The following is an 8,743-nucleotide window of genomic DNA, read 5'->3' on the forward strand; positions in this document are numbered from 1 at the left end:
CTCCGTTCATCAGTGTCAGATCTTCCTTAAGAATGGCCTGGCAAGTATCCTCTATATTACTTCTCGTAATGATGTTTTTGCGTCTTTATTGTGGGAATTCTCTTACCGCTGTATTTCCATGTATAAAAAAACCCTCCAGTGATTTTTGACGTTCTATTTCTATCGTGTTTTTGTCATTGTGTTTTTCCTTGTGTGCTTATTTTTCGCCCGTGAAGACTTATCCTGTTTATTTTTCCCTGTGTCATTCACAGCTCACTAACCCCAGTGCTCTCTACCGGCCACGGTCATCCGCCCGCCAGGCTAAAAGACGCACACACACGCCGCACTTGTTTTTTCTCCCTTCAGCGTATTAATAAATGCCCTACAGGGTTGAACATTATCCTGTGTCCCGTGTTGTGCATTTGAGCCCACCTGTCACAGAGTCCTAACAGTATATCCACCTTCCCAAGTCAAATTCCAATTTCAAAATCAGATTCCTACCGCGACTCACTCCTCATCAGTGCTACAGCTCCATCAATAGACTTCAAATGGCAGTGGTGGAAAGTAACTAAGTATTTTTACTCAAGTACTGTACTTGAGTACAATTTCGAGCTACTTGTACTTTATGTGAGTATTTTCATTTTAGGGAACTTTATACTTTTACTCCACTACATTTCAAGGGAAATATTGTACTTTTTACCCCACTACATTTATCTGAATCAGTTACTAGTTACTTTGAAGTAAAATATTTTGCATATAAAAACATGGTTAAAATGTATGAAGATGATATAGAGGGCACATAATCAGAGCACATAATCAGATAAGCATAACTGGACGATATACCTTTAACATGACCGTTAGAGGTCAATGGATCAAGGATAGAATAGAATAGAATAGAAATACCTTTATGCCGTGGGAAATTTGACACTGCAAATCACTCAACATTTAAACATTTAGACAGGACAGGTCACGAATTAGAATAATAACACAAATCAAATCAAGTTGCCTAGGATAATAGTAGAGTAAAATAGAATAAAAATGGAATAAAATATACAGTAAATAAATACAGTCAAATATACTGAGCATGGGGGAAGGGGGGGGTACAGGTAGTAAAAACAACACAAGCAGTGTAAACAAATTGGTCAATATAATATAATTAACTATCTAACTAACTGAAATATATATTCACAGTATTCACAGTGTCACATAAGGTGCAGTATGCATCAGGTAGTGTTATTGTCCTCCTTGGGTTCCTATTAGTCCTAGGCCGTCGCTGCCCCCTGTTGTGGAGCCTGGAGGCCGCTAGTCGCGGCCTCCTGCCACTATGGAGCTGTCGCTCTGTGCTCAGTGATGCAGTGAGGCACAGTGATGCATTGTATAGTCTGATGGCTGTTGGAATGAAGGACTTCCTGTGCCGTTCAGTGCTGCATTTGGGTAGTGTGAGCCTAGCACTGAACATGCTCCTCCTGTCAGCCAAGTCTGTGTATAGTGGGTGGGTGGGGTTTTCCCTGATGGCCTGGAGCTTAGCAAGGCTCCTCCTCTCCGCCACCCTCGCTAGAGAGTCCAGCTCCACCCCAACCACGCTGCTGGCCTTCCTGACCAGCTTATCCAGCCTGGTTGTGTCCCCTGCTCTCAGTCCGCTGCCCCACAGTCCGCTGTGTCACAGCGTACAAGAAGGCGCCCGCCACCACCGACTCATAGAACATCCTCAACATCCTTGTACAGACATTGAAGGATCTCAGCCTTCTGAGGAAGTAGAGTCGGCTCTGGCCCTTCTTGTACAGTGCCTCTGCATGTTTTGACCCGTTCAGTTGGTTGTCGATGTGCACACCGAGGTATTTGTACACCTCAACCATGTCCACATCAACTCCCCTGATGGAAATGGGGGTCACAGGTGCACTCCTCCTCCTCCCGAGCTCCCCAACCAGTTCCTTGGTCTTCGCCACATTTAGCTGCAGGTGGTTTTTATCGCACCATGTGACGAAGTCCCCTATCAGTTCCCGGTATTCCCTCTTGTCACCGTCCTTTATACATCCCACTATCGCAGAGTCATCAGAAAACTTCTGAAGGTGGCAGGACTCTGACCGATAGTGGAAGTCGTTGGTGTAGACAGTGAAGAGGAAGGGAGAGAGGACTGTCCCCTGCGGGGCCCCGGTGTTGCTGACCAGTCTGTCTGACACACAGCTCCGTAGGCGCACGTACTGTGGTCTGCCCGTCAGATAGTCCACAACCCAGGACACCAGGGGGGCCTCTACTTGCATCGCCTCTAACTTCTCAGTAGCCCAGGCCTTATGGTATCAAAAGCACTGGAGAAGTCAAAGAACATGACTCTCACAGTGCTCCCCGGCTTGTCTAGGTGAGTGTAGGCTCGGTTCAGCAGGTAGATGACAGCATCCTCTACCCCCAGTCGGGGCTGGTAGGCAAACTGGAGTGGGTCTAGGTGGGGTTTGGTCACCGGGCGGAGTTGCTCCAGGACTAACCTCTCCATGGTCTTCATTATGTGAGAGGTTAGAGCCACCGGCCTGTAGTCCTTGGACGTGCTGGGACGCGGGCACTTAGGGACAGGGACCACACAGGAGGTTTTCCACAGTGTCGGGACTTTCTGCAGCCTCAGGCTCATATTGAATATGAGCTGGAGCACATCACACAGCTGAGAGGCACAGGTTTTGAGTACCTTTGGGCTCATCCCATCAGGACCTGCAGCCTTGCCTGCGTGTAACTTGAATGCTCCTAAGCACTAACAGCCTCTCCCTGAACGTCAGCAAAACAAAGGAGATGATTGTGGACTTTAGGAGGTCGGGGGTCAGGGACTACAGCCCCCTCAGCATCGACGGGGCACCGGTTGAGAGAGTGAACAGTTTTAAGTACCTCGGAGTCCACATATCCGAGGACTTGACATGGACCACACACATTGACAGTGTTGTGAAGAAGGCATGACAACGCCTCTACTTCCTCAGGTGCCTAAGGAAGTTCCAAGTCAGTCAGAAGATCCTTAAGAACTTCTACTCATGTACAATAGAGAGCATCCTGACTGGCAACATCACCTCCTGGTTTGGGAATAGCACTGCACAAGACCGAAGCAGACTACAGAGAGTGACACATTCAGCCGAACGCACAATTGGAGGGGGGCTTCCCACCCTCCAGAACATTTACAACAAGCTGTGCAGGGGTAAGGCTAAGAGAATCATCAAGGACTCCAGCCACCCAAACAACTGCCTCTTTGAACTGCTACGGTCAGGCAAGCGATACCGGAGTCTCAAGGCGAGCACAGAAAGACTCAGAAGAAGCTTCTATCCCCAGGCCATCAGGCTGCTCAACGAACAATAAACACTATGCAACAACCATCAAATGCACACAGCACACACATCCACACGCACACACTCACTTTAAAAAAACAACACACTGCAGCACCCACTCTCCACACTTTAGATCACCTAAACACACTTTATATTTATTGGTAAAGGATTTGCACTACAACTCGTACACCTTACTGTAAATTGTACCTAAATTGTACCTCATCCCATTTCTGCTTTGCACTATATAGTATTGTATATTAGTACATTGCATAGTATATTGTATGGTAACTCAGTTACTTATATTCTGCATCGAACATTGTACATATGTCTATACTGAACACTGTGACCTCTATTTTTACTTCTATTTTACATGCTATACTATTTTATTTCATACGTATCTTGTCTAGCACAGTCTCTGGAGCGTAACAGTAAGAAGCATTTTGTATAAAAGTATTCTGTACTTCTGTATGACAACTATTAAAGAAACTTGAAACTTGAAACTTGAACTTAATGTAGAATGTATACTTTTACTTTAGATAAGTAATTTTAATAAAAATTAAATTGAAATTTATTTGAAGGATAAACCCCTTGAGATATGCTATCTCGTTTTCAAGGGGGTCCTTAACTCATTCAGCACCAGCTATTAGACGGGGCCCGTTGTAGCAATGCCACGCTTTAAAAGATGGGAGTGCGTCACCGTGTTTGTAGAGCTATAACTATGTTCTATATTATAGCTATGGATACAATACTATGGCCCATTTGACATCACCTATCTATGTGAAAAAGAATACGTTTTTTCATCCATACGGTCCCGTGTTATACCATGGTGAATATAAGTATGGTTTTAGAGTGGCCTGGGGTAATTCCCGAAAGGCTGTGTTATAGTCTTATACGTGAATCCTGCTATAAGCGTTGCCGTTTCTTGCCTGGACATGCTACTATTCCCAAATCAAATCTTGCGACAGTGGCTCGGGGGGTAGAGCAGTCGTCTGGCAATCCGGAGGTTCCCGGTTCGATTCCCGCTCCTCCCGAGCAGCGTGTCGATGTGTCCTTGAGCAAGACACTTAACCCCTAATTGCTCCCGATGAGCAGGTTGGCACCTTGCATGGTTGCCTCCGCCGTCGGTGTGTGAATGTGTGAGTGAATGGGTAAAAATGTGAGTAACAAATTGTAAAGCGCTTTGGATAAAAGAGCTATATAAAAAAGCAGCCATTACCAAAAAAAGCAGCCATTACCAATCTATATAACAGGTATTATGTTTCATCATGAATGCATGAAAAGGGGGAGGGGGGTCGTTTCTGATTATTTGATTGCCAGTAACGGCATTCGTATTGAACACTAAAAACGCTTATCAGCCCGATCGGTATAAAAGCTTTGCACGATCAAGCAAAAATGTACGTCAGATAGTCCTTACCTGTGATCGGGAGTATTCCAAAAATAATATTCCAATTGTTTGATCGCCATCTGGTACATCCGATGTCCATTTGGTCAACGACATAACCCACCACAACATATGGATTGGGAATATTTGATGCGCTTCAATGCAACCGGGAGAACCGCTAGACTGGCCCGACCCAGAAAACTGTGCCCGGTGACATTTGACCATTGCACAGGCCAAGATATAAGGTTTCAAAGGGTGCTCGATACCGCCGTCTAGCTGGATGTGGCCGGTATTGCACTTTGGCATTCTCAGGATGATTCCCCATGTTAACCCCGAGTCCGTGTGCCAGTAATGAATAGAAATATCGAATAAAAGAAATAACGATCAAATAACGAGTATACTCGTTGTTGGCGTTCAAGCGATGGCGCCCAATTGTTTGTTGTTGGCGGGGAATGTGTTAACATAAAATACAAAACATATATAACAAAACAAAACAAAACACAGGACCACAAAATACACTTATACACTGACAGACGCTCTCCCAAGCTCACCCCCACATTCCACACTGATTCCTCCCAAGAGGATCGTCAATATATATATGTTCCCATAATATGTACATACAAAATTACAGTTTGATCTGTAAACATGTAAACCATAACACAGTAAATCAATGCAATTCGTTTTTTGTAATGCAATTAGTAATAACAAATACTTCTCTACTTTTACTTAAGTAGAATTTGAATGGAGGACTTTTACTTTGACCAGAGTACTTATTTATCTGGGTATTTCTACTTTTACTTAAGTAAAGGAACTGTGTACTTCTTCCACCACTGTCAAATGGTCCAAAACACATGTGTCCAACTTCTAACCCACACCCAGTCCCGCCACCACCCCCGTCCTGAAAGACCTCCACTGCCTCCCTGTCTCCCACTGGATCAATGACCAAACCTTGGTCGTCACCTACAAAGCCCTTCACCAACTCTTACATACAATCCAATGTAAGTGTAGCAAGTGTGGCTGCTACTCCTTCCTGGGTTGGGGCCAACACAGTGCTCGCACAGGCAGAGGTAAGCTCCAAACCACTTGGTGTTGTTTATTGCACAATAACATATGTACACCAGTCCAGCGATAATGCCTACAATGTTATTTTCCGTTCTTTTTTTTTAAAATATAATTACAGTTAGAGTGTTGAAGACCATATGTACTATAACAGCAAACAGTTATAATATCTCTAATAGTAACAATTATCTGTTTAAAAAAGGCTGTTTAAGAGACAAGTTTGTCCTCCTAGGCGGAGGGTGGAGTTATTTTGCATGTGAAAGAACCGACTGCGGTAGTTTCCAGCTACGCCCACAACAACCACTCCACATGGCTTCAATCAATCAATCAATTTTGTTTAGATTCAGATTCAGATTCAGATTAATTCACGATGGACGCACAGACCGTGTCAGCTGCTCTCAATAGAGTCTCGGCTTCAGGCAGAGACATTGACGGTTCGGATTTAATGCGCGAGTACATTTCGGACTTTATAACCTGTGATGAATGAATGAATGAATGAATGAATGAATGAATGAATGAATGAATGAATGAATGAATTTATTCACACACACACACGATACATTTACATGTGAGTATCCTCATGTGATATCATTGTCGCAAATTGTGTGCATGTGCCAGGTCTCCCAAGAAGCTATTTAAAGCTTTTGGAGGGAGCCTGGGCCCCGTTCCCCGTACCTGGATAACTGAGTTAGCCGGATAACTTTCGGGTAAGTCTGACTTAAGCCGGACTTTCCGATTCCCCGTACCTGGATTTTCCAAATCACCATGACAACAGATCCAAAAGTTTGAGCCTGGTCGAAAGCAGAGTTTAAGTTCAAGTTAGCCTGAACCATCGCCACGCCCCCGCAAAAAAGTGACAGCCCGTTTCCTGAAATTATTCCCACAGTCTACGATCTGCATTATACCATTCTGAATTACGTTTTTGTGCTCCATTCTTCCAGAGGGGGCTTTTGAAATGTAAAATAGACCCAAAATGCTGATACTAAATTCACTTTGTCCTAAATAATGCACGTTATATATACCGTGGCGCTCGCTCGGTGCGATGTACACATTATGACGTGGTTATTTTAATTGTAACTGGGATTAAGATGTCTGATGAGATGCGCTGTTTGACGGATTTGAGAAATTGAATGAGCCGTTGACGTCACATTAATGAATGAGGATAAAGAAATAAAACTTCATTCAAAATAAAGAATATTCTAAACACGGGTCTCTCGTTCATTAATGTATAAACAATGAATGTATCCCATCTGGCACAGTGGCGCAGCGGTAGTGCTCAAGCCTGCCAACCCAGCGACCGGTGTTCGAAACCCCGTGTTTCCAATATAATTTTTTTGAATATAATATTAATGATTATACGCCAAAGTAGCCTGGTTTTAAGTTAAAATATTATAAATCTACATGCATTGAGGATGTCATTCTTTATATAGCTCTCAACGTGCACCAAATTGAATTATTCCTATATTGCAAAAAGAAGGAAAAGACTAGGGTTTCGAACCCCGGTCGTCTGCGTGAAAGTCAAAAGAACAACCCGTTAGACCACAGTGGAGATAAGTTAAAGATCGACTATACATCAATCAATGGGTAAGAGAGCCGTATCGTAATTCTGTATAACAGTTTAACTAATTATTTTCGCTAGCAAGATCTCATTTGATTATTCAATCCAGCAGGCAAGTTTAAAGAAATATAATCTGATTGATTGAGGTAATGAGGGACTTAAAATTAGCCTATAGATAACGCATTTAACTTGTCGGCGAGGCGATTGAGCCGTATTGCAATCTGTCAATAAAGTTTTAAATCAATTAATCAATCAATGCCGTTAGAGAATCAGGATCTCTGCCATCGATACGTGCTGGCTTTTCACCTGAAGCGGCCGTGCGCACTTAGCCTGGGTCTCAAGTCTGAATCGAGTTAACGAGACTGAATCCACCTTCAAGGAACAGGAAAATCCCGGCTTCAAACATCGGGTTAACTGAATCTGGATAATGACATCTTGATCGACTTAGTTGAACCAGGTACGAGAAACAGGGCCCTGAACACAGATACAAACAGAATATAAACAACAAAACAATAACAAAAAACAAAACAAAACAAAACAATACAACGTGGGTAGGTTTACACACCTACCTACTAACTGACATATAACAGATACATAATACAGACAATTTTATTCCTAAGTTATAATTTTAATTAGAGATATGATTTTAGCAGTTCCTCTTTCAATGATTTTTTAAAGGTTTTAAAGGTATTAGTCATTTTTAGATTTTCGTCAAGCTTGTTCCAGATCTGTGGACCCCTGCATGCTATGCTTAGGCTAGCACAATTGAGCCTTCTCCTCTTGCCAGATATAAGATGCTTATTTCTTGTGTTGTGGATGTGCAGTGGTTGGCAGACTGGGACAAGCTCAGACAGTCTGTGATTCATGTTGTTGACAACTTGATACATAATTGATGCGTTTTGATGAATGTTAAATTCAGCGAGCCTCAGGAGACCAAAGCGATGGAACAGAGGCTTTGAGGGCGCTCTATACACGGACCATGACAGCACTCGTAGTACCCTCTTTTGTAGGCTTTCTAGTTTCTTGAGATGGCTGGGGTATGTGTTGCACCATATGACGTTACAGTAATTAATGAGGGGTTCAAACAGGGTTTTGTATAAAGTGAGAAGGGCAGGCAAGGGAAGAAAATGATGTATTTTGCAGAATAAGCCAACATATTTGGACAGTTTTGTTTGTAGATATTTTATGTGGCATTTGAAGTTGAGTGACTCATCGATGATGACCCCCAGGAATTTTGTGGACACCACTCTTGACAGCTCCTTTCCATTTATTTTTATGCACATGTGATGTGTGCGCATCCAATTTGAGTGGAAGACAATGAAATTTGTTTTGCTGAGATTTAGTGATAATTTGTTGCATTTGAACCAGGTGTCCACTTTTTGTAGTTCTGTATTGAGTAGATCTTGTAGTTCGAGTGGATTTTTATGTGACAGAAACAAATTAGTGTCATCAGCGAATATTACTTTGTGC

This window comes from Notolepis coatsorum (genome assembly GCF_963971535.1).
Source record: "Notolepis coatsorum genome assembly, chromosome: 16".
Classification (NCBI taxonomy): domain Eukaryota; kingdom Metazoa; phylum Chordata; class Actinopteri; order Aulopiformes; family Paralepididae; genus Notolepis; species Notolepis coatsorum.